At 37.9% G+C, this 24,441-nt stretch overlaps 1 long non-coding RNA gene across 10 annotated transcripts in view; it reads left to right on the top strand.

Moving 5' to 3' along the window:
• Positions 1-24,441, top strand: part of LOC138744063 (uncharacterized) — a 120,924-nt gene that overhangs the window by 15,260 nt on the left and 81,223 nt on the right. For 3 of the 10 annotated variants that reach the window (XR_011345244.1, XR_011345245.1, XR_011345239.1), the window contains exons 2-4: positions 6,249-6,346; positions 15,096-15,264; positions 16,925-17,148. This is a non-coding gene — a long non-coding RNA (uncharacterized lncRNA). Of the gene's footprint in view, positions 1-4,432; positions 4,550-6,248; positions 6,347-15,095; positions 15,265-16,924; positions 17,149-20,889; positions 21,183-24,441 lie in introns of those variants that run through there. The other 7 variants (XR_011345243.1, XR_011345250.1, XR_011345246.1 and 4 more) reach the window with 6 other exon arrangements.

The following is a 24,441-nucleotide window of genomic DNA, read 5'->3' as shown; positions in this document are numbered from 1 at the left end:
AAGGTGCGAAAAATCTTACTACCCAGTATGCTCTTTGATGATGATGCTACTATAACCTCACACACCAAGCAGCAACTGCAAACTCCCATGGACCACTTCTCTAAGGCATACAAGGACTTTGGAATTACTATCAGCCTAAAGAAAACAAATGTTCTTGCTCAGAATGTAGTAGAAACACCAGTCATTACCATCGACAACTAAGACCTGGAAGTGGTCCATGAGTTCATATACTTGGGGTCAATCATTAGCGACAATCTCTCCCTTGATGCTGATATCATTAGGTGTATTGGCAGACCAGCATCAATCCTTGCTTGACTCTCCTTGCAGGTCTTGGAGAATCAAAAACTCGCTACAAAGACCAAGACTGCTGTATACAATGCATGCATTATTAGCATCCACTTTTATGGTAGTATGACTTGCACCACCTTTCTGAGCAGAGCTCACTTTATTCCATCTGCCATGACTTCTGATTATTATAAAGTTCTTAATAACTAAAACCCATCATCCCTTATTCTAAAGTTACAAATGTCCAATAATGTGGTTGCCCTGAAGAGAATAACAGGCTGAAGCCTCCTGACTTCCACTCTCTACCAATATGAGGACAGAAATCAGTGTTCTCTTCTTTTCTTGCTCCATGTACAAACATTCATCTTCATCATTTCCCTCAATCTCATGCCTGATTCATCGTGGCCCCTAATGCTCCTTTTCCTCTGGATTTTAGTTTCAAGGTACTGCATTTGCTTCACAGCAGACCAGCAATTATAACTCCGATAGAATATATAGATTCTATATGTGTTTGAATATGCTGCTTTATTTGAATTCAAAGCATTTTTTTTATCACTGGGTATCATTTCCTAATTTTAATGATGTCATTAATTCCCTTCATTAGAGTTCTCCACAAGATAGAAGCAGGATAAGTTTTATTATGATGCGAGTCCTGCTTCTTTGCTCTTGCTGGGAATGGGGAGAACATGCCTGTCCATTATAGATTTTGACTACCAATCCTAAGAAGCTCATACATTATCTTGCCCCTTCCAAAAGGCAAAAAATAACCACCAAATCAGACTACCTACTATCTATCAATCAAAACTTGGGTGATTTACTGAAGGATTAAGTGATGAGCAGAATTCATTCATGTCCCTGCATCACTTGTTTACTGCAAATGGTAGAAAATACATACATATGTCAGTCACACTGCTCCTGTCATCTAGATAACATCAAATACTACGAACAAGAGATAAAATGACTTCACAGTTATCTGTAACAAAACTCCAGGCATTAGCACCAATTTCTATCTGCCAAAACCCATTCATCTTTTTGCTACACAAATTTTTCATTCAACAGTGAGATTGTGTGTCGCAAGTTCTATCCAAGTTAGAGAAGTGGCCTGAAGAATAACCTCAGGAAAACTATTTACAACATTCTACTGGATGCTGCATCGAGTTCCCCGCTACCATGCCGAAGTGCATCTGATGTGATTTTTGGAGCTTCCTGTCCGGTTTTAACGATGACTCCTGGGGTTCTTGTGTTTATAGTATTGTAGTAAAACAACTTTGCAGTCTTCTGCTTCTTCAGTTTTCAGAGTTAATGTTCCAGGACTAATACCAATGATGAGAAAATCACAGGGACAAAATTTCTAGCGTAACACTCTTGACTGCATGCAAGAACTATGATACATAGTTAGCACCTTATAATAAATCAAAATCCATTTCAGTGTAAAATACACATCAGAATTTTAATCATTGTGGTATTAGGTCCTCATTTTTAAATTCTTAGCTTGGCAAATGTTTAAATTCACCTTCATCAAAAGAATGTTTTGTTTGTGTTTTCCTAATTCTTAGACTAAATAAGAGTTACATTATCAAAGTGGCCCCATGATCTCTGATGATGCTACACCGAGACTAACTGGTAGGGGGAAACTAAGATGCAAGCTGAGGTGGAAGATTTATTGGTGTTCTGTCTTCCTGGTTAGTCATGTTCATCTGTATTGTCTGTCATAGCTTGGTATAATTGGAGGGCCTTTGCCTGTAGAAAATCCATGTAGAAGTGCAAGCTGACTCAGGTTTAGTTACCTAGGATTACAAATACGGTAATGATTGAGGAACACAAAGTATTTTGCTGGGTTTTTTTTAGAATACTGGATTGTCTGATTGTCAGAGAGAACATTTTGAATTAACTGAATATGTTATTTGTAAGGATTTAGTTCACAAATCCTTTTGCTCTGAGTAATTGAGTTCCAGTTCCAATTATAATTTTTTGGATTTAGATAATTTAAGTTTTTTTTTAATAGAGCAACTTTAGATGTCACATACTGGGGAACATTTCAGTATTTCTGAAATGTGATAAAACAGATCATTTGGAATTTAGAAATGCTTCTCATGCTTATCTCTTAAAATTCAGAATTAATGTATTGAAATGAACAAAAATGATCAGAAGGCAATTGCAGAAAACAGTAATTAATCCAACAAAAGAAGACTTTGACACAGTTGTTCCTGACGTGCTCATTCCTGTCTGATCCTTGTGTTCACCATTCACTCCACCTCCCCCCTCCCCATGTCTTTCCAATGGCTGTAGTTACTAATGTCTGGCTGCCACAGCTGCCAAAGAGGAACTGTCACAAGCACTGACGAGACCTCAGGCATCAGATCCTGAGCCATCACCCCTGTGCTGTAGAATTGGCCTTTTGGCAATTGTCTGCTGTCAGGGCACTTTTAATTTGTTTTTAGCTGTCTCTGATAATTCACTGGACAACAAAGATTTTGCTTCAGTGTATTTTATGGATTTTGGGCTGCTGATCACGAAAATCATATTAAATTTTCCCATCACGTACCTTTTTTAAGATATTACCTATAATGTGATTTCCTGTCATATTTTAAGTCTTGCCCACAAAGGAAGCTATTTTGGTCAGACCAAGCATTTCCAGCCATGCACTCAGTGCAGGTACTATGCAGATATTGTCTTAGGCCTGGGCATGCTTAGTCAGGAGAGATACAGACAGGCTATAAAAGCAGCTCACATACTGAATTTTTAAAAAACATTTGGACATGCAAGCACGGTAACAGGTCCTTTCAGCTCACGAGCCCGTGCCACCCAATTACCTACACCCCTGTACATTTTTGAGCAGGGTGAGGAAACTGGAGCCCCTGGGGAAAACCCACACAGACATGGGGAGAACATACTAAGTCCTTTCAGACAGCACGAGATTCAAATCCTGGTCGCTGGTGGTCTAACAGCATAGCGCTAACTGTGCCATTAGATGCTGAGCACTGATATAGATTGAACGCATGTTGATGCACATATTCTTCAGGCAATAGCACTGTGAGTGTACTTAACAATAGCATTTATTATCTTCAGGAATATTCAAGGCAGCAGAAGTGTCTCATCAATGTCATTACAGCTGCATTACATTCTGTTACATTTGTAGTGAATATACACTTAAGACTAAATTCAATAAAAGTTAATTTAATATTTCTCCAACTTCCTACATAATACAGCAAATCTGAAATTACCTTTGGGTTCAGTTTGAAGTTGTCTGTCATAATCCTAAGTTTTTCAAGAAGCAAACCTTTTGAAAACATTTGTTGCCCAGTGATAGAGACTTTAAGGTTTAACTTCCATTATTTTTTTAAAATAAACTTTCTTTTAATCTCTTTTCTTCCTTGTTCACTAGACTAACTCCTAAAGTGTGTTGGCTCAGGAGTTGAATCAATTTACATGATCAACCAATCTTATTGATAGAAAAAAATAGCGACATGGAGTCCAGGAGACTGCAACTTGCACGGATGGAAAGTGAAATGTTGCAGCTTGAGCTTGGTTTTGTAGGTTACAGACAGAAAGGTCAGAGTCAGAGTGGGATGCTGAATTAAAGCAGCAGGCAATTACAAGCTTAGGGTCACTCCTGTGGACTGATTGCAGATGTTCCACAAAGCAATCACTCATTCTACATTTGGTTTCTCTAATGTAGAGACTGATGCACGATCAATTACACAAAGACTGAAGTAATCAAAACTGAAGGCTTTTATTTGCAAGTGATGGACAGCATCCCTATGTTGGTCGATCACACTGACCTGGAATCGAACTGGGGCAGGCTTGTGGCATGACAGCCTTTATGGGAAAGAAAAGGGAAGGAGTCACAAGCCAGCCAGTGAGAGCAGGGTCAACCAGGAAAGGTCATGACATTTACAAATATATGCAATAGTGGTTTCATCACAGAGACAACATTGAGAATACCAAATGCTGAATGCTAGAAGTGCAAGTGAACTCATGTTTGGGTCCCTAGATGGTAGGAATGGGAGAGGTAAAAGGGCAGCAGGTGTTACCTTTCCTGTATCATTGGGAAATGCCCCAGGAAGGGGAGTTTTAGGTGGAAGTGCAAATTCTCTTGCTCAGTGAGAATTTCTCTCAAAACATCATTCCCTAATTGTTTCCTCAGATACTGCTGCCAGAGAGTATTCTCAATCAGCTTCCCAGGATCATTAACTCAGACAATGCTATTGGATGGTTCTCATTTGTGAGCCCATTGACTTGTTTCTGTGATATAAAATTAATTGTAAGTAAATCACTCAGATCATTTAATTCTATTGCCATTTATTGTTCACCACTTTCACTTAGATCAGTTTATGTCCTCCATATAGAAGGATATCAGTTTTGCAATTTTGGGATTTTATACTAAATATGTTACAAGAGGTTCAGTATCATTGCTTCTTTCATTAAGTCAAGTCAAGTTTATTGTCATCTGGTTACACAAGTACAACCCGACGAAACCGTGTTCTCCAGTCTTCAGTGCAAAACATGCAGACACACAACCAGACATAACACACTTACAGAAAAACAATACATATGCAGAAGTATTCATCTATACAAATAATTAAATAAATAAATTGTGTTTTGTAAATATAAGAGTCTCAGATGATTAGTGTAAGCAGTTCCTTTTGTCGTTCAGCATTCACACTGCCCTTGGAAAGAAGCTGTTCCTCAACCTGGTGGTTCTGGGTCTGATACTTCTGTATTAGAGGAGTGGGAAGGAGGCAACAGTGATCCTCTCTGCCCCTCTTATGGTCCTGCGGATTATCCTCTGATACAATTCTCTGCAGCAACCGTACCACACTGTAATGCAGCTGATCAGGATGCTTTTGATAGAGTTCCTGTGGAAGGTTGACATAATGGTGGCCGCTAAGCAGCAATATCTCAGAATATGAACAGGATTGAAGAGAGAACCTTAATAACCAGGGTTCATCTACAGGTTCTCCTTTATGTTGCATGCTACCACAGGCAGCAATGAGGAGACCAGAAAGCACTGCATGAGATGAAAGGAAGACCAGGAGACTGGCAGGATATGCAAATTTAATACTCTGCTTCAAATTCATGGATCAGCAAATTATCCCCTGCATACAATGGATTGTGTTTTAGTTAAATGTGCAAACTTGAGAGGAAACAATAGCTGCCAAGAAAAGCACATTCTGTATTTGTGCAGAATGTTTGACCATTTGACAAAATTGCTATCCATCCTTGAGTACTCTCTGCCTCAAAGCCACCCATGACACATTTGAAACAAGAAAATTCTGTCAAGAGGCTATGGGGAGCTTGTATAAAGGCCTGTCTTGACTGGATTAGCTCTGATGGACAGAACTATATATCGGGTTCTTTATTGGCTTCAGTGCCATCCTTGTAGTCTGATCTCATGCAGATCACTAGAGTGGCCATTTTCCTTTGCTATCTACTTTGATTTGCACCCAGTTATATCTGCCAGATCCCCATTTAAAGAAAATAATTTGATTTAAGAATTCATATACTGTACCATGGATATTTAGCATGGAGACCAACAAATCAAAAACTATACCAAGTGCACAAATGTAATTAATATACAGGAATTAAAATTTGAGGATATATTTGTATGTTATCCAGAGTGTTTGTATAAATTGTCTAGATATAATTAACAGCAGTAACGTGCACAAATGTTTAATGAAGTGAGGTGAAGGAAAATGATAGACTTGATGTTTGGTGAATCAACTCATTATACAGTCATTGTCATTTGAATGGTGGAAGTGGCTTGATGGGCCAAATGGCCTAATTCTATCCTATATCTTATGGTCAGGGAAGTATTTTTTGACTCAATTAAAGGTTCAATTCGTTTTATTGAACAAAGAATAATATAAATTTAAATTTAGACATGCAGCACAATAACGGGCCATTTTAGACCACTAACTCATGCCGCCCAATTAACCTACAATCCCCATATGTTTTGAAAGGTGGGAGGAAACCTGAGCACCCAAAGGAAGCCCACGCACACATGGGGAGAATGAACAAACCCTCGACAGACAGCGGCAGATTTGAACACGGGTTGCTGGTACTGTAACAATTCAAGGCATTTCTTAATTATGGATTGTATTCAGCAAAACCATTTACTGATTCTGTTATTTGTATGAATTAGTTCAAGCAGTGAAAAATTTAGGCTATGTCATGGATCCAGGAAAATTCCTTACTGATTAGTTTTTAATTCCTGTCATTCTTGCTAGTTAACATTCTAAATGGAAGAAAGTTGAAGTTAAATCAAAAGGTTGTTATAGCTAAAAATGGATTAGGGCTGACACTTTATGCCTTGGGTTTATTATTTATGCCAAACCTGACCCTTACTAATATATTTGATCTCAGAAAGCCCAATGATCTTTATAATTTAGGTCAATAGGTAAACAAAGCAATTGAGTATGAACAACATGGTACTCAAACCCAAGATGGAATTATTAGAGAGGTGAATAATCCATCTGCTTTCTCAAATGTAGAACTAAAATCTTGGTGGTGACTATTAAAAAAAAAATTACTTGAGAACACGATGCAGTGTAATAATGCAAAAGCTTAATTTTCAACATACATTAAACATAAGACAACATTGTTAAAAGCTCACAATATTTAGTAACCACACTTTAAAGTTTAACTCAGGCTGAAAACCTTTTATAACAAAACCTTTTCACAGCAAAAACCATCTACAGCTTGTGGTCAGACAGAAGGCACCGTCAAGAAGGAACTATAAACAAAGTTAATGGTTTGGAAGAACAAAACTACAATGGTTGTTCTTTCAGGAAGAAAGACCAGATGAGACATTTACAGGTCATATGATTATGAGTCATGTTTTGGGAAATTGAAACAGAAAAGATTTCAGTATTGATCAACCAAGTCATGTGATTGAGACACTTGAAGAAGCAAGATTGATGAATAAGTAAGCAGAGATGCAAGACACAGAAATGAAGCGACTTTGTGTAAAATGGACTCTTCTGTTGTTTCTCCTTGTAATGGGGAAACAGTGATCTACTGATGTAATGGTCATTTTGATTGACTCGTATCTGGGTTAAAAAAAAGCAAGATCATTCTTGCATTTGGATTGTGACTATTTTGATAGTCATTTCATATAACCCTTGCCTGGGTTTGTGGAAGCATCGTGGAAATCACAAGTTTCGTTTCCCCTATGCAAGGAAGAGAGGATTTGTGACCATCATTCATATGAAAGAACATTTCTCTGGAAAGAACTTCATAAGAATTTGTGAATTTTGAGAAGTCTGATAACTCGGTGTCTCACCTACTTTATAATTATTCTGATCATCAGTTTAAAGGTTCTGAGTTTAAACACAGGATTTCTAAGACTGAAGTTTGAATTGACTTTTCAGAATTGTGCCTAAACTGTAATGGTTTGGGTAATACACACACACACACACACACACACACACACACACACACACACACACACACACATATTTGCGCATAGTTTGGGGTTAAGTTTAGATTTAAGTAAGATGTTATATTATTGATAATTATTAATCAAAATATTGTTTTGAATCTGAAAAAGAATCCAAATCCTTTTCTCGCTCTCTTGGCATAAATGGGCCCACAGGTTTGATATTGAATACATCACAATCCTATGTAGTTGCTCTTGCTTCCCTTATTGCTAGAAGGGCCAAATTGATGAAATAGAAAGATGCTGTCCCTCCCACTCATACTCAAAGGTTATCAGATATGATGGCATGTCTGACTTTGGAAAAAATTAGATGTTCAACTACTGAAATTAATCTTAATTTTGCTTCTTTATGGGGTTCTTTTCTCAATTATTTTCAACATTTGTAAGATTAACTATTTTCTAGTTTATGACCTCACTGGTTACCTTATTTTTTTAATTATGAGAAGTGGTCTGTTCGTGTTAAGCCATTAGCTTCTGTACGGTTGGGTTAAATAAGTAGAATAGTGGTTGAATGTTTTTTCCCATTTCTTTCTAGGTTATGATACCATCTGCATTATTCTATAATATTTGTTAATATTCCATTTTATTCTCACATACCTATGTAACATTTATACAATGCTGCTGGTCTATGACATAACAATATCAATACACTATTGGACACATTACCCAAGGAATATCAAGTTTCTGAAATAAGCATTATTATTCCAATCCACACACCAACTCAGGATGAATAATTTCATGGCAGTTTTCACAGAGTACGATAAAATGGACTTGTCTTCACAAAACAGAAAATGTTCCGAAAGAAGGTCAACACAATTCACAATGGTGCAGCTCAGTTTATGCAGCAGAATTTCTCATATCTTTCAGACAAGGTTAATTAGTATTTCTGTTTTAATCCCAGTTTGGCTATCATTATGGAGCCAGTACAAAAATTAATAACTGAAATTCCTTATTAGGGACCTGAGGAGAGTTACTGAACTAGTAATCTAGAGGTTTGAATGAATGATCAAGAGACAGCAGTTCAAATCCCACCATGACAGCTGGAGAGTTAAAATTGTTAATTAAATAAAAAGGAATTTTAAAAAAAATCATGTATCAGTAATGATGACCATGAAACCACCAGTCCGTCAGAAAACCCCATCTGGTTCATTGTGTCTTTTGGGAAAGGAATCTTCTTTCCTTTCCAGCTCAGGTCTGCATTATTTTTCCTATGTGAGGCACCAAATTACCCTGGTAAAATTGAAATCAATGTTAACAAAGGGAAGAATACTCTTTACTGGCTGGAATCAAAACTGTAATGAATGAATGGTTGTGATTGTTGGAAACTAGACCAGACTGTTATTGGTGTAGTTTCTCAGGCCAGCATCCTGGGCACAATCCCTTTATCATAAGATGACTTAAAGCTTGTGGCTCTATTTTCAAGTCCACGTTGCCCATTCTGATGGAAAATGTCATCCCATTCATTTCTCACCACCATAGATGCTGCTTGATTCACAGAATTCCCCACAATACTGCCATAAAGAAGACCCGTCATTAAACCCGCGTTGCTTCTTTACACTGAACCAAACAACGCTGGCATAATGCTGCCCCAGTGTGTCATTTTACACAGCATGCCAGCATTCTGGAAGCAAAAGAGGCATGACTGGTGGCGTCTAGTGTGACGTATAATATACATGTACACATCCTTTCCCGTTCTGGTCCCAGCACACCGGCTCACCTTGAAATGGCTGCGTAAAAGAGGCTTGTGTTTTGATTCAGATTCCAGCATCTGCAATCTCTTGTATGTCTCAATGACAATGACCATACCTGTTTGTAACAAGACTTGGTCGGCATACTGACTTTGGCTGAGAAATGACAACTAACATTTGCACTTCACAAGTGCCAAGCGATCAACACATGACTAAACAAAGATAGCCCAATCATCTCTCTTTGAAACTCAGCATACATTGCTAAATTCTACCTTACTCCTCAGAACCTTTCATCTTCAGGACTTGAATCAGGAGGATGGTAGAATAATTTCCACTTGCATTAGTGAGTCCCACTGAGACAATTCAATAGGAGCTCAGCACATCATAAAAGAAAGGAACAATCCTGATCAAAATCTCACTTCTACATTAAACATTGACTCTGTTTACCTTTAGTGCCAAGTGATGGCATCTACAAGGTGTACTGCTGCCACTTGCACAGGCTTCCTTTTGTTGCTATTACTAGACCTTCAACCACCTTAAGTCAAGTGAAGCAGGACATAAAAATTCCATCGCCTACAAGTTCTGTGGCCTACCCACCATAATCACTTGAAAATACATGGTTGAACCATCAATCAAAAGTAGTGGAGTTCCTTACTAGGGGAACATTTCACCACTAAGACAAGCATTCAGAAAAGCAGCGCATGGCCACCTTCTGGAAAGTAAGGGGATGGCTTTCCAACAGAGCCCATAGCTTGTGTACATGGAATAGTGTTAGTGTTTTCAATTACGAACACAAGTTTAGTTATATTGTACTTCAGATCACCAATCATTCTGTCATAACTCTATTGGCTATCTGTTGGACATAGATTGATGCAGCAAGGAAGAAAAGAATTTCACTGAAGATACCTATGCCAATATTATGGACAGCAATCCAATACCTCTGCTCTTTCCTCACAATCCTGTGATATTTTTACAACAGTAAACATTTATTCAATTCCTTTTTAAATTTACTTTTGAATTTGCTTGCATCACTCTTTCAGATAATGCATTCCAGAAGAGAAATGGACATGATTTCTTTTTCCTTTCTGTAATTTCTTTTAACTCACTGTTTTAGCTGAGTCTGATGGTGACTGAGATCTGCCACTGAAGATGGTTTATTTCTAATTATATCACAACTATTCATAATTTTGAATACTTCTGTTAAATATCCTGATTATCTTTCTGCCACATTTCCTGTACTTACAATGGCAGAGAAGGGCCATAAATTGTCCAGTGAATTCTTTTATCTTCCAAGAAATACTTGACATTACTGTGTCTGTGCTGTGACAGATTCACCTCATCAACTACAGCAATGTTATTCTCTAGCAATTGAGAATTGCGAAACACACATTATTGCTTTGTAGCAATATAAATAAAAAAGAACATTTTTATGTTTAGGCAAAAGTGGAGATGGGTACTGATCAAATATATAATCCCTAACTTTGAGTACATACTGAACAATAATATGGTTAAAATTAGAAATAGTAAACCTATCTGCTTTAACCTTCACTGATTTAATTCTTCTGTGGCAACTTAGACCTCCCAAATACACGAGGACTCGCGCAGGTTGTTTCAAAAGGGTAACTGTACTGCTGTATCTCGATAGATGTAGATTGAATAGATCACTGACTCTAGTAGCTATGGAAGTTGATAATACAACCATCCATTTGTAAAATCAAACCATACCTATCTGCATTCTCATTTTCAACAGCAGGAAATCCTCATTCCTTTGAGGACAGATACATATTTGCTTGCTGTATTCTAGGAAGCTTTGACATTTAGTTTCAAAAGAATATGCTATTAAGTAATCCAAAAGGAAAAGGGTTTTGTATCATATTTAAGCAGGCAGTAACAACGAGATAGACAACAGACTCGCCAAGGCAAATAGCGCCTTTGGAAGACTACACAAAAGAGTCTGGAAAAACAACCAACTGAAAAACCTCACAAAGATTAGCGTATACAGAGCCGTTGTCATACCCACACTCCTGTTCGGCTCCGAATCATGGGTCCTCTACCGGCACCACCTACGGCTCCTAGAACGCTTCCACCAGCGTTGTCTCTGCTCCATCCTCAACATTCATTGGAGCGACTTCATCCCTAACATCGAAGTACTCGAGATGGCAGAGGCCGACAGCATAAAATCCACGCTGCTGAAGATCCAACTGCGCTGGGTAGGTCACGTCTCCAGAATGGAGGACCATCGCCTTCCCAAGATTGTGTTATATGGCGAGCTCTCCACTGGCCACCGTGACAGAGGTGCACCAAAGAAGAGGTACAAGGACTGCCTAAAGAAATCTCTTGGTGCCTGCCACATTGATCACCGCCAGTGGGCTGATATCGCCTCAAACCGTGCATCTTGGCACCTCACAGTTTGGCGGGCAGCAACCTCCTTTGAAGAAGACCACAGAGCCCACCTCACTGACAAAAGACAAAGGAGGAAAAACCCAACACCCAACCCCAACCAACCAATTTTCCCCTGCAACCGCTGCAACCGTGTCTGCCTGTCCTGCATCGGACTTGTCAGCCACAAACGAGCCTGCAGCTGACGTGGACATTACCCCTCCATAAATCTTCATCCGCGAAGCCAAGCCAAAGAAAGGGAGAATAAGATTTGTGGAACAAAATCCACATAATACTTCCTTGGAAAATAAATAAATGTCCTGAATTTGTTTCACTTTTGTCTCATACACCATTCCCACATTATCTGTTCACAATTTCAGTGGCATACGGGACAAAAATGTTTGAGCAGAAAGCTGATGGATAATGCATAATTAAAGAGTCATGTCTCAAGATATGATGCCCTTGTTATATTTGAACCATGCTGTTCTATAAAAGCAGGCAGAAAATATCCAGAGTCTTGTCGATATTTATTGATATTAGATATAATCAGAATCAGTTGTGCTCCCTCAGGCCTAATTGGGTTTAGCTGTTTATTTCATGACTCTCAGTGTGGTCAGTTCTACATAATATAGTGTTGATTATCTTGAACAAATAAAAAGAAAAAAAATGAAAAACTTGAGCCAACACATCGATGGGTCTTCTCACTGTCTTATGTATAATTAGGCAATCCCTTTAATAGTCCCATAGGAATTATGAACCAAAACAGAGAGAAGAAAAACGGTGATAATCACTGCTCCACCTTGCGTGGGTCTCTTAAACAAATTTATGCCATGTCTTCACGCATATTAAACTATAGATTAAATCTGTTCTTTCAAGCCAGTGCTACGCTAATAGCTATTTACCCCTGCGGTTATGAAATTAAATTAAAATGTAGTAGAATACCAAGAGCCTGGTGAAAGAAATGCATATGAATAGCTAATCACCCCTGGGGAGTGTTCACTGAATATATGGACAAGTGGCATAAACTAGAAACAAGGATAAAAGGGTAAGAAATAAACCACAGATCTTGGGGAAAAACAGCATCAACTCTGCTTCTGAGGTATTGGTCAGGATTTTAATTTCATGATGCTCTGGAGGTGCCAGGTAGATGTGTAAGGGCAGTGGAATGAAGGGTTTAAGAGAGCCTGATACCAAGAAGGAAGCCTGAAAATAAAATAGGTGCATTTTGTTGGTCAGTGATTTTTCAGCATCTCACAGCATGGCACAATCACTTCTCACTTTCCCAACTCATCAACATCAGGCAGCAGGACGTGCATGAGTTAATTTCAGTATATAATCTACCCTCTGGGTGAAGCAAATGGCTACCACACAGAGATAAACTGATACTGGTTAATACTGTTTGGAATTCAAAGCCTGGGCCTCATTCTAGCGGTGCCTGTCTAGGTATTTTGCTGGTGTTCATTGGAACCAGAAAGAAAATATTGTTCTTTTAACAAAGAAACTGGTGAAACCATGTCTGGAGCATGGTTCCAAGGTATAAGGTGTTATGACCATGCATACTAATACAAAAAACTTGTTTCCCTTTGTTGGCCCTGAAAGCAAATTAAGAGGTGCGACTTGTCCACCCCTATCAGGCACCCCACAAAAGAGAAGCAAAAAAGAGCTTCTTCAGATACATCGTGTCTGTGGATTCCACCACCTTCAGTGATATGGCTGCCACATATGCCCCCATAATTTCTGAATCTGCATTCCAACTGTGAACCAGAGCTCCAGGCATCACCCCAACCCCATCATATATCATTCTGACTCCTGCACCACAATCTGGTCTTGTAGATAAAATGCCTCTGTCAAGTTATTTCCTCACATTGATTTTGGCATCCATTATTGACATTCATTCTCATTTGCATACATTACCATGCCTTCCTCATAGTCAACCTCAACAAGTGCTTTCCATCCATCCCTCAACTCTCCTTCATATTCATAAGCCCACATGTCTCATTCATGGGTGTCTTCCTCTCCATGCTTGGAGGACAGAGCAAATGGGGAATAGCAGAGAACCAGGTGGTCTTTAACTTGCAATTGAAAGCCATCAAGCAAGAGGCATTGGATTTTAAGCACTCTCACTGAGTTTTGCACAGATGAAGAACCCGTATGACTTAAAGCAAACATTCAAATTGACTTGATACCATCAGAAAGTGAAATATGAATATCTGCATAATGATCACTTAAAGCAGGAGTGGCCAACCTTTTAATTTTTAATTTAGACATATAGCACAGGTCATTTCACCCCATGAGTCCATGCCGCCCAATTAACATACACCCTTGGTATGTATTCGTGGGCCAAAATGGCCTGTTACCATCCTGTATGTCTAAATTAAAAGGTGGACCACCCCTGATTTAAAGCATTCTCACTTAACAGTTTCTGCTGCAGGTGCGGTGGGGAGGATGCCAATAACAACAAAATGATTCAGAGAACTCATTCTAATGCAGGAGTCACACAGACTGAACACTAGCTTAGATATTCACAGCTTCATCTAACTGGAATCTCACCTGGTGACATAACAGAGCAAGAGCAGATGGCGGATGTAGGGAAGGTGGTGGAACATTTGCAGCAGAAGAAATAGAACTGTAGATAGTATACTTCAGAACCGCTTCTGTGCAAAAATGTGCAGTCCAGTTGCAGGCAGTTCCCAGCCCAGCAATTCCCAGTAGCCCCATCTTTCAATCATCCCCGCTACTCTGTTCATTCTTGCAGAGAGTTTGGAAAAGTCCAGCTCAAGCTTGACTGACCTAAGGTCATAAGTCTCAGCAAGGATATTTTCCCTGATGCAAGATTAGCCTCCTGTGTGGAGTATCAAAAGCAAAAACGCACAAAGCATTTTGCACACTATCAATTATACGATCGTTCATGCACTGGAGCAAGGGAGTGTATCGTTTACAAATTTCAGACCAGAAACTTTTTGTCTTTTTTGACAATTCATTGATTCCCCACCCTTGACATAGAAGGATGTAGTCAGCAGGTATCTGGGAATATTCTACAAATTATATATATACTGCCATGTAGGGTTGCCAGGTGCCCCATATATACAGGACATGTCCTGAATCTAATGATTTAATCCTGTGTTCTGCATTGACTTTATCAGGATGCCCTAAACATCCTGTATTAAGATTTTCTTAAATAAATTGCAAAATTCAGCAGTTTAGTGCTCTACAATTTGGAATTTTCAATAATTTTATTTGTACTACTTGAATTTTACTTCATTAAAACTAAAGTGTTAAACAACTTCACTATTATGTTGAAGGAAGTCACCTGAAGACAGCAAGTATCTGCAACAAGTAATGAAATGTGGCATGTGTGCATTTGTTGGCTGCAGCCATTGGTCGCCGCCAGCCAGCCCGTTAGTTATGCATTTGCTAGAGACGGATCAGTGAAAAAAAAAACAGGCTTGTTTTTTTGCAATTCTTGCACTGGTAAGCTTTCAAAATATTTTTAATTTGTGTTTTGTAATTTAACCCTAACATGCTAAAATGAAAGTGCAAATTTCGTGATGAATTCTCTGAAGAATGGACATTAAAGTTGTTTTGTAGCTCTTGTTCATTCAATATCAAAAATGGCGGGAAGCTATATATAAAACAGCATATACAAAAGAAACTGCTAAAATAATAAATTTCTTGATTAAGAGAAATACAGAAGAAGAATATAAAACAATTAAAGGTATGTAATAAAAGACTTTTTACCCCCTCCATAAATCTTCGTCCGCGAAGCCAAGCCAAAGAAAAAGAATACATACATATATTTTAATTGGATAAGAGATGAATATTTTGGTAACCGTGTCTTTGTAAAGTTATTAAATTTTTTATTTAATCCAGATGACTATGTTACCAATATTTTTAGTATATAAGTTTTTCCCCTGCAGTGATATTATTTCATATCAATGTATGTATGCATATGCAAATTAGAAATAATTTGAATTTAAATTTGAACACATATTCTGTATTTCTATTTGGAAAATCTGGTATGTATCTCATATTTGTTTGCTGTTACCAGAAATCCTGGAACTCCCCATCTAACGATGTTGCACACACATAAGCAATTCAATAATAAGGCTAACCACCATTTTCTTAGAGGTGATGAAAGATGAAATATTGGCCATGCCAGCAATGGCCACACTCCATGAATGAAAAAAAAACTTGGATCATTGACCTGAATTGTTAACTATTTCTCTCTCCTTAGCCTTCCTTGCTGATTTTCTCCCCCAGTATTTTCTATAAATTCTATAAATACAATGATAAGTTGGTTTGCAAAAAAATACATGTTAAATTCAGTGCCAATATGCAAAGTGATGAGGCTCAAGACTGCATTAGTTTGACTTCTCCTTGACCAAGACAGGAGTAAGAGTTCCAAGAAGAGCAGGAACAGGCAGAACAGGTGCAGGAGCAATATCAACGAGAGAAAGCATTGATATGGTAGCACCCACTAGAGTTCATGTTGCAGGAACTACATCAGCAGGGTCTTCTGGACCAACACCATCACTAACTGGAGCAGGAAGCAAAGGAATAGCATCCGCATACTTGGTAGAAACTTTGCACTAAACAAGACAGTGTAAAAACTTCTTTGATGAAACAGATCTCCTGGGGACCCAAGATCATGTGTCAGATGGTGCATTATTTGCAGCCTACTGATACAAACCTTACGTCAGTGGCCATTAAAATGGAGTGATCTAAGATTGAACAAATAAAATTAAATAAATGCAGTTGATAAGAAATAACTAAAAATCTTGGAATGTACAAACCGTAAGAAAATTTTGTTCAGTTACCAGGTTGTAAGTACATTATGTATAATGTTTTGCCACATTATTTCAAAATATGTATTGTGAAGAACATGAATATGACTGGAAATTGCATCAGAATTGGACTTTGTGTTCTAGTCAAAAGAAATGAAAATTGTCATGTTGACATGGTGCCTCTAAGTAGAGAGTGATGATAGTTTTTGTTTAAGTTTGATTATCACTGTTTTACTAAACTTTTATTTTACTGATAACAGGTTAATATGTGTAAAACTGTTATATATTGATTAATCCAGTCTAATCTATTTTAGAAACGATCTATTTCTTTACAATCTACCCTGTAGTGCACTGTGATGGTTATTTGACGTGTTCCTCATTTCCAATGTGACCCAAGCCGATGCAGTATAGATCAACTAACTCAGTTTGAGACTTCGTACCACCCTATATATTGATTCTGACCTTTTCAAATTGACCCCAGCCTGCATATCATTCCCAAGTGCAATCCTGTTCATTCACAATGTGCTCTGACCTCTGATCGTCACAAGCAAGTATCTCAGCATCATGGAAGGTAAGAGGCATTTTAATCTAATGAGGATTAGTGTGCTTTTCCATTATTTCATGTCATATAAAATATCACAATTTTTATTTGATTTCTACAAAATGTTTTGTTTCTTTTAATTTCATGCTATAGTATTTCAAGCAAATTAGCATCGCAGAATGATTCTAACATGTATTTTGTAATTGAAAACATGTTTTTGTTCTGAAAAACACATAAGTGAATGTAGTCATCTTATGAAATCATGCTGGAACAGACAGGATTGTTCTTAATGCATTGTAGGCCAATGCAGACAGTTAGATTAGAGGGGAACATGTTTTTTTTCTTAATTGTTATGAGGAAAAACACATCTAGCAAAATAGAAGAACTGCAGAGAGCAATTGGTTTTATAACGAAGAGATTATAGCATTCAAAATGTGCCATCAATTTTAAATTGTTTTGGTTAAATTTAATTAGATACCAATTGTGAACAGAATTACAAATTATTAGCTTTATGCTTTTGGTTTTACTTTTTTATTTAAAAGCAGTTTATTTATTTATTTATCATGTGTAATGGAGAAACAAAATGTTACATGATCCCAGTATAGCCAAGATAAAGATGAGGTTAATCTTGTGTGCAAAGCACTATTCTGATTTTAAATGACTTGTCTATCGATTTTTCCCAACAAATTTTCTTATAATCCTCATTTAGAAGGGACCACTTGAAAACATGTTGAGCCAGCTTTTATTTTGACAAAAGCACTTTGTCTTAAAATACTGATCATTATTTAGGAGCAAACTGGACAACAAGTATCAAAGTATGCATATGCACACTTAATTACAGCTACTAAATGTTGAAATTGGCATCCAAATTATCATGTTCTTCCACAACCTGCCCTACAACTGAATCTCATGGATCGATGGGGTATACAAAAGAGCAAATTTGATTTTAAAAAAAACTAGTTAAGGCTTTTAATGGATTTTTAATAAATAGTTTTTAACTGACTGAAATATTCAAATACACTTAACCTTTTACCAGAATGTCAATGAGTATGACTTAGCCAGGTATCAAGGCATTTTTTTTCTTTTGCTACTTGCAAATGGTTCCTCTTTTGCCCATCCCACGTGATGGCACTTTGGCACATAAGGTTCTTCCATCATACTGGGAAGGAAAGAAAGTGCCATTCTTCCTCTGCAAGTTTCTGTTGGGAGGATCGTCTGAGGTAAATGGAAATTCATCTAAGATATTAACATTGAGCTAACTTCAAATCTTGTTTCTTTGAAGCCACTGCAGGGCTGAACATCAATGCATTATTTCCAAATTTAACTACTGTCTGCACTTTAAAAAAATCTTTTCCTACTTTTTCACATCTTTCATTATCTCATCTAATTTTCTCTACATGATATAATGGATGCTTTGAAACCATATTGGTCCACTTTTACTTGGAATATTGAAGCGTGGATCCAGCATATAGCTGGAGTCAGGCAAAAGGCTAAAACATACCCTTTAAAGACACCCACTTTCCTTGAGCAAAATAATTTCATGCAATGGGTCTGGATTTATTCTACATATGGTTGGGGGAATTGTGCATGTAATTTATCTTCATTTATGGTTATGTTCATGCAGACATAGTATTCACAATTGTAAGTTCAAAAATGCACTCTACACTTGCATGTAGTGCTTATAACAAGTCAATTGCCATATTTAAAACTCATTTACCTGGATACAGGGTCACATGGCAATGGTTTATTCATTGCTATTGTTTTGAATATTAACTTGCATTTATCTGTTGCAATACTAAAGTGCATTTGTAACCATTTTCAGGTCAAATATTGTCATTCACCTAAGCACCAGATATGCATGTGATTTTCCTAAATAATGTTATCTTTAAAAGTCTAACATACATAATTCCCAAGATCCTCCACATGCTCAATGAACCAATCCCTGCCCTCCTCCCAACAAACCTCCTTGGTGTATTGCAGATTTCCCCAAATGTTCCTCCCTTTGATGTTTGTTCTAATAACCCTCCAAAGTTTAAGATCCTAACCTCATGCCATTCTGCATCCTTCCCCACCTGACTGCAAGTCCAGATACTTGGAGTAAAACCAATGAGTGAAAGCAACTTGTTTCATCACATTCTGATTGCTCTCAACCCTCCCTGCCCCACTCATTCCTACAGGTTTAATAGGCTACAGAGATGTGCAATGCTGGATGCCTCAGTTGTGTGACTTTTTATGCAGTGAGGAAAGCACACAATTTTCCACCAAATCAATACCATTTTGGTGCATCCTTCAGAATGTACAGCAACCTCTGTGCCATTATACTTTGGTCAATATCCATTTCTTAACAGATCACTTTTCAGAATTTTCAAATATTAGCAAAAATTGAGATAAAACCAGGTGCTTAACTAAGCTGTAAAGAATATTAACCGGTTTGTTGACTCACCGCATATATGACCAGCCATGTGTCATTCATATTCCTTTCACTATGGAAAGCCAGCAACTGTTATAGGTGGTTATTTTTTCCAATAATTGTTGATGTCACATCAACTTTGAAGTACGTTCCAATAAAAGTTAATTTTATTTTCATGTTTCTGAAAGCAAATTAAATTATTTTTCTCCTTTAGGCTGTTACAAAATATTTTGTGATTTTTTAAAAAATTGCATACTGTAACACATGAATTTTGCTGTTTGAAATTGTCCTTTTCTATTTTATGAATTCTTTGTTTGAGATAATTGTCTTATCCCTCCATTTTCTTTCCCTCTCTTCTTATTGTGCCAAGGTAGTCACACAGCTTTGTAACAATGCGCTCCCTAGGATTGTGTCACCTTGTGCTTTTATTATTGGATGAGTAATCCAAAGTCTGCTTTAGTAGTTCAGGAATTGTAAATTTAAAATCATGCTTTGAGAATTAAAACTGGATATAAAAGCTACGTGGGTAGAATTAAAGTTGAAGCCGTGGGTTGGATGCAAAACCAAAGTAGTTTCTGTGTCCAGAAAAACCTTGGTATCTAGCACCTATGGCAGTTAAGTGAATTTTCTGGTTGCTTGAGATTGTGTGCTCCATGGATTGGTGAACTAACTGCAAGGTGTGCCAATTTTAAACTCGTCTTTTTTTACCTCCAGAGAGACTCTGGGTTATGAATGTCCGACTTATGGACAATTCATACTTATGAACAAATTGTGCCCCCAATTCACGCATGCGCATAATGTTACCTCATGAATGTCCCTTCTGGCATTCAAAACATCGATGGAATGAGAGTAAATGTTAACTTTTAATCATGATCCTTTTTCTTTTTTTCTATCAAAACTGTTTTAAGAACTGTTTCTTTAATTTTTTTTACAGTGCTAAGACAAATATTTGACTGACGCTAAATAAGAACTGTATGTACCTTTTCTGACTTAACTACAAATTTGACTTAAAGACAGATGTAGAAATGGATCTCATTCGTAACACGGGGACTCCCTTTATTTATTTTCCTGTTTTTTGCTGGTTGCTTGAATTCCAGATAACAGAGGTTTTACTGTATTTAACTATTAACATTCATCATTGGGAAAACATTAGTAATTCTCAGAGCTCTGCAAATTTATTGCACACATAATAAAGTACCATGGATTCAGATTAAACCTGCAGATGACCACCATCAGCTAATGAATAATGTTCCTCCTCGCTTAAAACTACTGTGAAGAAATGCAGAAGGGTTGATTGAAATGTCTTGACAAATTTTGTGTCATGTTCATGACAATAAATTCTGATTTTGATTGATTTTTAGGTGCTATCAAGCCAAACAACCTTGATTGCACCACACAGATGAGCTGATTGTGACTTATTGAACATTGCTACCAAATGACAAGAAAACCCTTTCTGGCCAACTGCCTCCTCCAACAGACTCATGAATAAAGATGACTGTTCTACAACCCCCTCCTCATTCAGGACAGTCGAGTAGCATGGATGTGCCTTCAATGCATAGTGAATAAAAGCCTATCAGTTTGCTCATCTTCAGTCTATTGGAGTCATTGATGGTGTATCACTCTCGTAAGGGAATAACATTAATTTTTTGAAGAAGCATGTGTCCATGCATAGAAATAAATACTTCATTATATTTCCATTCATTGTCTTTACAGCCAAATTATTATTTTGTTGTGTGGCATTCCTTTTTGTGTTGTGGAATAAATATGAGTACATTTAAATTCTCACACCATAGCAACGGCAGGAGCTGTGTATCTTTTATCATTGATTTTGGGCAGTCTTTTCCTTAATTCTCTTGTACGCTTGTAAGTGTTCAACAATGGTAACTTGTATTTATGTATTACCTTTCATGTAGTAAAAAATCCCAAGGTACTTTGCAGGACCCTGATCAATCAAAATTTAGCATTGACCCACATAAATAAATATTGGGGAAAAGGAGCCAAAAGCATGTTCACCAATTCCAGATGGATTAAATTTAGGAATGAACCGAGTCCTGGCTGCTGATGTATTGAATTAAGGGAGCGAGAGGAAGTTAAGGAGATATGAAGGTCAAGAGCAGGGAGGAGTTTGAAAACAAGGATAAGAATTTTAAAAATTTCAGTTAACTGTGAAGTAATATAGATCAATATAAATTGAGGCATACCTATAGAGCTGCTTCTTTATTGGTCAATGACCCAGGCTAAATCTTGTGCTCATGTTTTCCTCAGACTACATGAGTTCCCTCTCATTATGCTGGTTACTTCCCACATTCCAAAGATATGCAATGTGATAGATGAGTTGTCCTAAGTATTGATGAATGATACAATCTGAAGGGTTGATGGGGAATGTGGAGGAGTAAAATAGGTCAGGATAGATCTGGATGGCATGGTTGGCAATGCTATTAGAGCACCAGCAACTGGGGTTCATATCTGGTGCTGCCTATAAGGAGTTTGTAAGTTCTCTCCATGTCTGCATGGGTTTCCTTCAGGTGCTATGGTTTTCTGCCACCCTCCAAAAAGAACACGGGATGTGTAGATTAATTAGTGTATTTGGGTGGCATGGGCTGGAAGGGCCCGTTACCATGCTATATGTCTAAATTTTATAAAAGTTAAAAATGTAAAATTTATTTAAATTTAAATCTACAAATACATGGTCAATGATTGGCATGGACTTGATGAGTTGAAGTCCTGTTTATGTGTTGTATCTCTCTAAGGCTCCAGTGCACTATGATGGGTGAATTGACATGATGCAAGATACAATCACCAAAGTTTTTAAACAAATTTAAGTTCACAGAGGGTAGAATGAGTGTGGTTGGCCATAAAATTGTTGTAACACTACTTTCTAGAGCCACCGTCAGAATGGATTAAGGAAAAGCTGAGGTGTGGGCAGAGCCAAATTGTGTATTAGTGGTCTTGTTGATGGTATGAGTAAGTGATCTACAATGCATCTCAAAATTAAACACGGCACCATGCTTTCAAATGTCTGCTTCTATTTCCAACAGTTGCCAAGAGGATGAATGTAGTCAGTGGCAAGGTGAAAGAAAGTCATAAAGAGACTAAAGACAATGATTTCAGTCTTCCCAATATTTAGTTTGGAGAAATTTCTGTTATATAGTACTGGAAGTGTAACAATTTAATCTAAGTATTGGAGTCAAAGGTGATAGGGTAATTTTAGTGTATATTTCAATGCAATTGCTTCAAAGGTGAGTTTTTGATTATGAGATGCATCACAGATAAACTCAATTTTCTCTTTAAATTGCCAGGGCCACTGATAAATAATGGAAGCAGAAACCTTCCAGTTGCAGTGAACACAAAAACCTGCAGACGCTGTGATTGCCGTAAAAACACAGCAAAATGCTGGATGAACTCTGCTGGTCTTTTCAGTGTCCATAAAAAGCAGGGGTATATTGCCGATGTTTCGGGCCTGAGCCCTTCTTCAAGAAATTGGCAGAATGAGTCAGAAACGGGAAATCTCAGAAAGTCTCAGAATTTGGACAAGGCTGGCTGGGGAAGGAATCCAAACCAACAAAAGGTGTTAATTGGATATGATAAGGGACAAGGTAAGAATATATCATGTTCGTGCAAAAGGAGACACAGAAGGGAAAGACAGAGCTGGGGGAAGGCAACAGGAGAAGAGGTTGAGGGGGAGGGGGGTTTAGCAAAAGCTAGAGAAGTCGATATTAATGCCATCCGGTTGGAGGGTGCCCAGTCAGAAGATGAGGTGGTCTCAGTCTGGCAGTGGAGACTGTGGACAGACATGTCGGCAGGGAATGGGATGGAGAATTTAAATGAATGGCCATAGGGAAATTCATGCTATGGCAGCGGAGAGAGCCGAGGTGCTCAACGAAGTGATCTCCCAGTCTGCATCTAGTCTCTCCGATTATAGAGAAAACCACAATGGGAGCACCTATCCAGTAGAAGACCCCTGCAAATTCACAAGTGAAATGTTGCTTCACTTGGAAGGACTGTTTGGGGCCCTGAATGGTGGTGAGGGAGGAGGTGTGGGTGCAAGTGGAGCATCTCCTGTGGTCACTTGGATAGGTCTCAAAGGGACAGTTGGTGGGGAGGGAGGGGTGGACAAGGGAGTCATGGAGGGAGCAGTTTCTGTGGAAGATGGAAGGGGGAGGAGAGTGGATTAAGTGTGGTGGAATCATAGTTGGTGGCAGAAATGGCGGAGGAGGATGTGTTGGATGCGGAGCCTGGTTGGGTGGTAGGTGAGGACAAGAGGAATCCTGAACTTGTTGCGCATAAGGGCAGAGGGGGCCAGGGTAGATGTGGGGTAAATGAGGATATGTGGGTGAATGCCGAGTTGATGGTGGTGGAGGGAAAGCCATGCTATTTGAAGAAGGAGGTTATCTCTGATGATCTGACATGCAAGTGCAATTGTATTCTAATGCCTCAGCTTGAAACTGATGTCATTTAGTCTGAAGGTTTCCTGTATGTTATGGGTTTTTATTACAATAAGCAATGCATATACACATAATTGGAGGAATTTTTGAAAAATTTTCAGTACTAAATGAAAAATACTTTGGATATAAATTCCTTCTTGGAATTAATAATGCAAAAAGTGAAAGTCACAATTGATTTTATTGTAGACAATGCTTTTAAAAATTAAGTTTGTAAGGCAATTCATGTTCCAAGTTAATTATCAGGAAACAGACTGCAAAGTGATAATTATGCTATTGAATGGGTTTCAAAGCCATAACCTTTCTGTGTTTTTATGCCTTTAATAGTGATTCCTTGAGTTCATAAGTCTGCTCAACTCATTCCCAATTTATAAATTAATTGATAATACAATGGAAATGTTGAGCTTTCTTCGATCTTTTGATAGAGCAATGGAATAGCTATGCACTATCTCATATTAAAATTTAATAAGA

This window comes from Narcine bancroftii, chromosome 1 (assembly GCF_036971445.1).
Source record: "Narcine bancroftii isolate sNarBan1 chromosome 1, sNarBan1.hap1, whole genome shotgun sequence".
Taxonomy (NCBI): Eukaryota; Metazoa; Chordata; class Chondrichthyes; order Torpediniformes; family Narcinidae; genus Narcine; species Narcine bancroftii.
This window is presented reverse-complemented; position numbering and strand designations above follow the sequence as displayed.